The sequence below is a fragment of the Bos indicus x Bos taurus genome, chromosome 6 (assembly GCF_003369695.1).
Source record: "Bos indicus x Bos taurus breed Angus x Brahman F1 hybrid chromosome 6, Bos_hybrid_MaternalHap_v2.0, whole genome shotgun sequence".
NCBI classification, from domain to species: Eukaryota; Metazoa; Chordata; class Mammalia; order Artiodactyla; family Bovidae; genus Bos; species Bos indicus x Bos taurus.
In genome coordinates, this window is record NC_040081.1 from 5,681,071 (window position 1) to 5,690,045 (window position 8,975).

Genomic DNA, 8,975 nt, shown 5'->3' on the forward strand with positions numbered 1-8,975 from the left:
CCCAAACTACTCTTTAAAGTAGGAGTTATGTCTTAGAAAAAGCTGATGTATATATAATATATTTATATATTTTTTAGTCAAGTCTGAATTTTTCTCAGATTTCATTTGCATTTTTGGTTAGAGCCAAGATTCATGGATGAAATGTGATTTACTATTACACCATATGTAGAGTAATACCCCATTTTTTGCCCCCTCGTGTTACAGATTTCTTTCATACAATTTCTCATTGAAAACTGTCTCAAGATATTTGGAGAAGATATCACTTGTCTCTTTGGAGAGACGTCAGTGAGTTCTGATAACAGTGATATCACTGATATTACCGATAACAGTGAGAAGGTTGCAGGTACGTGAATAATGTAACTGGCTTTGATGCCAAAGACAGCAAGGCTGCCAGGGGTCAGTGGGAGATCCTAGAGCCCAAAGCACATTCTAAGGGCAGTAATTTCCATCTGCTCCAAGACATGGGAAGTTTCCCACTTGTGAGATCAAAGCAAGGATAAGACTGTTCTGATTTCAAGAAGCAACTAGTACAGCTTTAGGAGACATCACGATTCGTTGAGTTCAGTTCAGTTGCTCAGTCGTGTCCGACTCTTTGTGACCCCAAGGACTACAGTGACCCCAAGTCCTTGGGGTCGAGGACTGCAGTGTGCCAGGCCTCCCTGTCCATCACCAACTCCCAGAGCTTACTCAAACTCACGTCCTTTGAATTGGTGATGCCATCCAACCATCTCATCCTCTCTCGTCCCCTTCTCCTCCTGCCTTCAATCTTTCCCAGCATCAGGGTCTTTTCCAATGAGTCAGTTCTTTACATCAGGTGACCAAGACATTGGAGTTTCAGCTTCAGCATCAGTTAGATTGCTGTATTTGGGGTGGCCTTTCTGTATTCTGGCAGCTTGTGGTTCCTCTTTATTGTGGAGGTTCCTCACTGTGGGTGGGGTTGTATGAGTGGCTTGTCAAGGTTTCCTGTTTAGGGAACCTTGCGTCCCTGTTCTGGTGGGTGGAGCTGGACTTCTCTCCAGAGTGCAGTGAAGTGTCCAGTAGTGAGTTTTGAGATGTCTATGGGTTTGGTGTGAATTTGGGCAGCCTGTATATTGAAGCTCAGGGCTATGTTCCTGCGTTGTTGGAGAATTTGCGTTGTATGTCTTGCTCTGGAACTTGTTGGCTCTTGGGTGGTGCTTGGTTTCAGTGTAGGTATGGAGGCTTTTGGATGAGCTCTTGTCCATTAATGTTCCCTGGAGTCAGGAGTTCTCTGGTGTTCTCAGGTTTTGAACTTAAGCCTCCTGTCTCTGGTTTTCCGTCTTATTCTTAGAGTAGCCTCAAGACTTCTCTATCTGTACAGCATCGATGATAAAACATCTAGGTTAATGATGAAAAGCTTCTCCACAGTGAGGGAACCCAGAGAGGTTCACCAAGTTAGATGGAGAAGAGAATAAGGAGGAGGGAGATAGAGTTGACCAGGAGAAGAAGAGGGGGAATCAAAACGGAAGAGAGCAAGCTAGCCAGTAACCAATTCCCTATGTGCTATCCACAGTTTGGACCCCTCAGAGAGGTTCATGCAGTTACACAGAGAAGAGAAGGAAGAAGGAGACAGAGGTGACCAGGACAAGAAAAGAGGCAATCAAAAGGAGAGAGACAGATCCAGCCAGTAATCAGTTCCCAAAGTGTTCTCCACAGCCTGGAATACACAAAGAGATTCACAGAGTGGGTAGGGAAGAAAAGGGTGAGGGAGGAGATAGAGGCGACCTGGTGGAGAAAAAGGAGAGTCAAAAGGGGGAGAGAGCAATCGAGGCAGTGATCAAACTCCCAAGTAGAAATGGGCAGTGAAGATTGGGTTCTTAAATGTACAAAATTGACAACAAATACCAAAAAGCAAACATTAAAAGTCTACAGTAAAGGTTAGAGACTCCCAAATACAGTATTAAAAAAACAAAGTAACAAAAAATGATAAAATATATATATGAAGTTTGCATTAAAAATAGGGTATTTTTTTGAAAGGTAATAGTAGGTTATAAAAATTAAAATTAAAGAAGCAATAGAGGACATAAAAAAATTTTTTTTTAATGATAATAGTAAAAATATATCTAGGAATTTCTCTGGAGTGGTTGTGGGCAGTGTGGGGTTAGTTCAGTTTCAGATAGTTCCGTTATCCAGCTTATACTTCTCAAGATCTATAGGCCCCTTCCATTGTAGTCAGTGCTAACTCCAACGTTTTAATCTGTTGCACCTGTCTTTTCCAGAGCGCTTCCCTCTGTTTATTTTAACTTCTTCTGTTTGCTGGTCTTTTCAGTGTCTAATTTCCGCCCTGAGTCATGGGGGCGAAGGTGGTCACTTATTTAGGCCCACTTACTCAGTGGTACTGTGGTGACGGAGGAGCACTGCAAACAAATATCCCTGGCGTGTGCTCACAGTGTCCTGGCCGCACTGGGTTTGCCCCCGCTCACGGTGTGTGTGCTTTCCCAGTTTACACTGCTCAGGCTCAGGTTGCTCTGCCTGCAACTGTCTGAGGTGGGCCCTGGGTTGCGTGTACTTCCCAGGTCTAAGCCGTTCAGGTTCAGGTTCAGGTTCTCAGGTACTCCACAAAGGCACAGGCTCAGTTGGACCTGCGTTTTGTGCCCTTCCCATGTCCGAGCAGCTCAGGCGACCAGGTGCTTAACGAGCACAGTGACCCCCAGGTGTGGTGTGTCTTATACCTCCCCCATCCCAGCCGCTCAATTTGCTGGTTGGCAGCAGGCCTGCCCGTCTCAGGTGGGCCGTGTGTCTCTTCTGGGGAGCTGATCTCTGGCCGCGACCGTCCCAGCGGATGTCAACCGCCCAGTATCCCAACAAGTCTTGGTTAGCAAATGGGAGCCTGCTTGCAGTTTTGTAGAGGATGCCTCTCTGGGGCTGAGATTGCCCCTTTCAGGCTCTGGCTGCCCCCGCCTGCCTCCCTGTCTCTGGTGGGAGATGGGTCAGTGCACAGCCAGCTAGCTCTGCTCTGGTATTCTCTCAGTCCTCTGCTCTGTGAGTGGGCCAGGAAGTGCCTTAGATTAGGGCTTTTCACAGGATAGTTTTTTTTCTCTCTGTCTGGCTATCCCACAATTTGGGTTGCTATCTCACATTAGCTCCCTCAGATTGCCCTCAGGGCACTCAGGCCTGGCCCTTACCCTAAGCAATGCAGCCCGCACCTTCCTGTTCAGGCCCCCCGCTTGCTGGTGGCAATCGTGAGTGTCTGGACTAGTTCCCTGCTGGAAGTTGTTGTTAGGCACGCAATCTGTGGGGTTTCTTTCTTTCTTTCTTTCTTTCTTTTTCCTCCCCGTTATGTTACCCTCTGAGATTCCAAAACTCCCCACTGACCTGCCAATGAGAGTGTTTCCTAGTGTTGGGAAACTTCTCCTCTTTTAAGACTACCGTCCCAGGACAGATCTCTGTCCCTACCTCATTTGTCTCTCTTTTTCTCTTTTATATTTTGTCCCACCGCCTTTCAAAGACAATGGGCTGCCTTTCTGGGTCCCTGATGTCCTCTGCCAGCATTCAGAAATTGTTTTCTGGAATTTGCTCAGCATTCAATGTTCTTTCGATGAATTTGTGGGGAGAAAGTCGTCTTTCTGTTCTATTTCTCCGCCACCTTAGGACCGCCTCTGAGACGTGAACTCTGGATTCTACCTCCACAGCAAGCTCTCTTTCCATTCTGTTTCAGACCTAGGTTGCAAATGGAACTGGACTGAATGCTTATGTGTCTGTTTGTTTTTAAGTCTTTCCTCTTGCAATCATCCCTGCTACCATTCCAGTATTGTCCCATTGACATTTCTTTCTCTGAATAAAATGTCTTCCTAATTTAGCAAGTACTGGGGCCAGAATAGAATTTCTACTTAAAGTATTTGTATTCTTAGAATTGTTATTCTATACCCACAAAGTTACACAATTTCATTTTTTAACATTCAAACCCTAATTTGAGCATGAGGAAAAACACTAACCTAAATCTTGCCAGGATTGTTTAAGAAAGATGAGGTTGTAAAGTTAACCTGTTTCACAGTCCCTGGCAACCCACTCCAGTATTATGATCCAGGAAGTCCCACGGACAGGAGCCTGACAGGCTATAGTCCATGGGGTCGCAAGAGTTGGACACGACTGAACAACTGAGCACCATACTTTTCGTGGCTATAGTATATAGTCTTATTGGTCACAGAGCCCACAAGAACTCTAACACCAACCAATGTACATTACGAAAGCTCCATCTAGGCCTGAAAATAAAAGCGTAGGCCTTAATGTCTATTTTGCTTTCCATCTATGCTTATAGGCTAGCTGGCCATATAGCTTTGTACCAACTGATAGAGTTTTCTTCCTAAGAGTATTCTTATTAAAGCTGAACAATGAAGGAATACATTTGAAATACATGAATACCTGTGGGTAGTTTAGAAATAAAAGAATCAGGTTAAGAGTAGGGAAACCAGGGTGCATAAAGCAACTCAACCCATATAAACATGTATCTTTTCACGTTTGTACATATTAATTAGGAGAATCTGTTCCTGAATTTAAGAATGCATTTGCTTTCTTCATTATCTCCTTTTAAAATGATGGTAGTGTGACTGTCAGGGCAGGAAGAGCCTAAGGCAAAGTGATGGCATTCCTTCAGGAATGCACACCTTCTGGAGGCTACACAGTCAAATGGAGAATGGGGGTGCGGTCTGCTTAGGGGGAGGCGACTGATGTCTAGGCTGCCTTAGGCCTTCTGAAGGAGGGAAATTACCTTTATTAAGGCTGCTATGTGCCATGTCTTGTGCTGGGTAGTACATTATGTTATGTAGTCCAGTCAGGTGTAAGTAGCATCATTTATGTTACATTTGAGCAAACTGACGCTCAAAGACTTTTAGGTAACTCATCCAATTAAGAGGCAGAATAGGAGCCTTCTGGTTCTCTCACCCAGCACCACAAGTGGTTCACTCACTTGAATGGACATGGTGCGGCACTCACTATGTCTCCGAAAGACAAGTGGATGGGCATTTTAAAAGATTTGGTTAAATTCTTCTGTTTATTTTTCTACAACTGGGCTCCTCTAATTGACTTCTTTAGCTGGTTATTTAAGCAGGTTATTTAAGGAAATATTAAGCAGGTTTATTGAGGAAATATCAGGAAAACATTCATAGCTGGACACGAGACACTTTGAACTCAATTCTTCATTGCTGATCACTCTTTTTTGAAAAACAATCCTTTGACAGGGGCTGTTGGTAGTTAAAATTCATCTTTGGGTTAGCTGAGTAAGGTGTCACACACACAAAAACTGGCCCCCTGTAATCTTACCACATTGTCTGCAATTAATGACTACTTCTCAAGGACCCTGAGGGCAGGAAGTCATCCTTGGAGCTGACTGTGGTGTGTGGCCTCCCAGAGGAGAGGTCGAGAGGCTGACTGATAAGCACTGTCAGGCAGGATATCTCGTGAAAGGCGATTCTTTTCAAGGGAGAAAATTGTGCATGACTGGGTACTCAGAAAGCCAAACAGGTAACTGAACAGAGGACGGAAACTTCCTACAAATGCTGCTTGATTTGAATATTAAATAATTTTGCCTTTCAAATGAGATCTGAACCCAGAATCCACTGATAACACTTAATATTAGGAAACTTGTGTAACTATAGGTTAAGTGTCTCATGCCACAGGGCAAAGGGAATAGAGAGCACTGTCTGGGGAATACTGTCACAGGGAGAATCAACCCTGTGTCTGATCACGCCTCTAGGTTTAACTACTGGTTTGCAGAATATGGGCAAGAAGAACATGGTAACACCACAAGGATGCAATTAGCCTGCTTTAGAATAAGGGGAATGCTATATAACAAATGGTTCAGTTTCTGTCTTTCAGCCTCTGCCATGAACATGCTGCTGAATGTAAATGGTGGAAATCAGGCTAAATAAGCTAAACTACTACTAGTGAAAATCTCTCTTCTACATTAGTTTCAGACAAGAAGACAGTTAGGAAGAGTTCTCTCAAAAACTGGGCCTTTGGCTGTATCTCCAGGACCTGCAAGGAGAACCAACACCCGTCTCTACCACCCACAAAGCCAAAACAGCTCTTTGGAGCTCCTCTTGAGGATGTATGTGATAATGACACCCTGCCCACCCCAATTCTGGTAGGTCTTATTTTGGTTTCTGTAACCTTCCTGAGAAGGGGAGTGCTGAGAGACCAAGTGTTCTCTTCCAAATCTACTCCCAAATGAAGAAGTCTGGCTTTGTCCGATAAGATTCATAACATTACTTCAAAGAATAAGATCTGATTTAGGTACTGCAGAGTCAGAAGGCAAGTACAAGATGAAAAGATACTCTCATCCATTCCGCTGATTTCAACAAAGACCCATCTATACCAGCTCAAACCAGTTAACATGGACTCTGTAAGTTAAGGCAGTTAGAGAAGGCGAGGTTGAGGGAAAGAATGAGAGCAGTCCTTTACAGATCACCTTTATGAGGTGAGAAGGGGCAGCAGTCAGATTAGTGAGCTGCTGCCCTTACCCAAGAAAAGAGGAAGTATATAGAGGCACGTATGTGGAAAGCTCCTGTCTTAAGGGGGCCTGTTCTTCTGCAAGGTTGTTCAGAGTAGTTATCTCTTAAACAGCTGTGGCAAGGAATTGTGGAGATCAGCCAGAGGCTGGGACAGGCTGGGAGCTGGGCAAAATCAACCCAATGTCCATTTTTTCCTTCGGGTGACAGAGTACTTGTTTTGCATAGAATGGTGGGGAGGTCCTGGAGGCGAGTTTTAACTCCAGGCTATTTTGACCGCGTAGCTTTCCTTCAGACTCTGTGTGTAAGAATCTCTGAGAGTCCACCTCATCCTCATATGTCTCCTCGTCTCCTCAAGTCTCCTTCAGCTGAGTCTACTCCCCCTTATGATGCAAAATGTCTCACAGGGATTTGATATGGAACTCAAGTGTTTAAGCAGAAAGTACACATCCTCTGGCAAAGATGAATCATTTGCTCCTGACAGAATGTGTCAAAAGAGAGTCACAGAGTTCGGACTGTGCTATATCAAATTAGTGTACTGAACTGTAAGCTTTAACTCTTGTTCACTGTCCACTGTCTCTCCAAGCACTACACTAGATGCAGGGAACTTTATGGTATATATGAAGAAATTTATCGTACTAGCTACGTGCTAGCTACTACCCCAGACCTCGCGTCTTTCACAGAAAATTTAGAGGGTAGGCATGACTATCATCACCCCCACTTCATCAATGAAAAACAAAAGAGCCTCACCCAAGTATGTGCTATGCCCAAAGTCACACAGTGGATGACTGGCATAACAGATTCCACATTCCTTGAACAACCTCGCTCCAATATCTGTTATCTCTCTAACTCTGCAGACAGCAGAGGACATGAAAATACAGGAAAAGCAACTAGAAAGGCTGATGAGACAGGAATGTCATCGGAGAAGGAGGAGAGGCGTATTGAGCCTGATTTTGAGGGCAGGGAATACAGGAAACAGGACTGAATGGGGTGGACAGTCCCTGGAAGGGGAAGAAACAAATGGAGCATGAATATGGCAAAAAGATTTCCACACTTAGGGAAGAGCATCTATAATAGGCAATAAAGAGAAAGGAGCAGTGAAGGAGGAGAGGGTGAATCTACAAAAGCCTCAAAGCAGAGACGTTTAACACAGTAAATTCACTGAAACAGAAAATCTGATTACCAAGTGTTTACAGTGTTTCAGTGTATGAATGTCAGATCAATTGTTGGGTCGAAAATATTTTTAGAGACACTGAAGAAAAAAATTCAAATTGACTTCGGTGCTGTTCTAGAACTGTACCCTCATATACCACAGCTCTGTCAAAACAGGAGCAAGCTTGTGCTCTGGGCTTCTAGACATGAAATATCCCACAGTTTTCTTTTCTTTCCTTCCCTATAGGATATGCTTTACTTTATCAATCAAAAAGGGCCATTCACAGAAGGCATCTTCGGAAAATCACCCAGTATAAAATCATGCAGAGCCCTAAAGAAGAAACTAAACTGTGGAGACACAGTGAACTTGAATGAGGAACCAATTCTTGTTATTGCCTCCGTCTTAAAGGTAAGGAAAGTTTGACCATTATCCACGCACGGTAAATCTGAAGGTATATGACTGATCCTTCATTATGAATGCCCAAGAAACCTAATAGGCATAAGAGAGGAAGGAGCTGAAAAGTGAAAAACACTTCACAAAGCCAAAACTGAAGGAAGGTACCGCAAATGTTATAAGCCCCATACATTAGATATTTTCCTTTTTCATTGCACATCTTGACTCCTGAACACTCCATGCAAAGGAATAACAAGATATTTCAAAATACCCACTTACACATTGAGTGTTTACCAAAACAAGCTTCCTGCTTTGGATGACTTCCTCATCACCTTCCTAATGAAGGCCACATTTCCAAAATAAAATTCATATGAAGCTTTTGGAAACAGTTAACAGAAGTAACTTCCCAGGTGGCTCAGACTGTAAAGAATCCGCCTTCAATGCAGGAAACCTGGGTTCCATCCCTGGGTTTCCAGGATCCCCTGGAACAGGGACTGGCATACGACTCCAGTACGGTTGCCTGGAGAATCCCATGGACAGTGGAGTCTGGCAGGCTATAGTCCATGAGGTGGCACAGAATTGGACACGGCTGAAGCAACTTAGCATGGATGCAGGACAGATGTTTACTCACTATGGTAAACTCACGTGTTTAGTGTGTGTGTTTCTGTTTCTGTGTGTGTGTGTGTGTGTGTGTCTGTGTGTGTTAGTAGCCTCCTAACAGCCATCTCTCTGTGATCCCATTGACTGTAGCCCAGCAGACTCCTCTGTCCATGCAATCCTTCAGGCAAGAATACTAGAGTGGGTTGCCATGCCCTTCTCCAGGGGATCTTCCTGCCAGGCATTGAACCTGCATCTCTTGCATCTCCTGCATTGGCAGGCAGGTTTTTTACCACTAGCACCACCTGGGAAGCCCATTTGTCTTACAATGAATCAAAAAACGCTTAGTGAGGCCACCAAAATCTCTG

General features: G+C 44.2%; 1 long non-coding RNA gene across 1 annotated transcript; it reads left to right on the plus strand.

The window, feature by feature from the left end:
• The first annotated feature begins 90 nt into the window (after window positions 1-90).
• Window positions 91-8,043, plus strand: LOC113894687. Its single transcript, XR_003511636.1, has 3 exons — window positions 91-343; window positions 5,925-6,100; window positions 7,864-8,043. It is a non-coding gene; the product is annotated as an uncharacterized LOC113894687 (long non-coding RNA).
• Window positions 8,044-8,975: the final 932 nt, after the last annotated feature.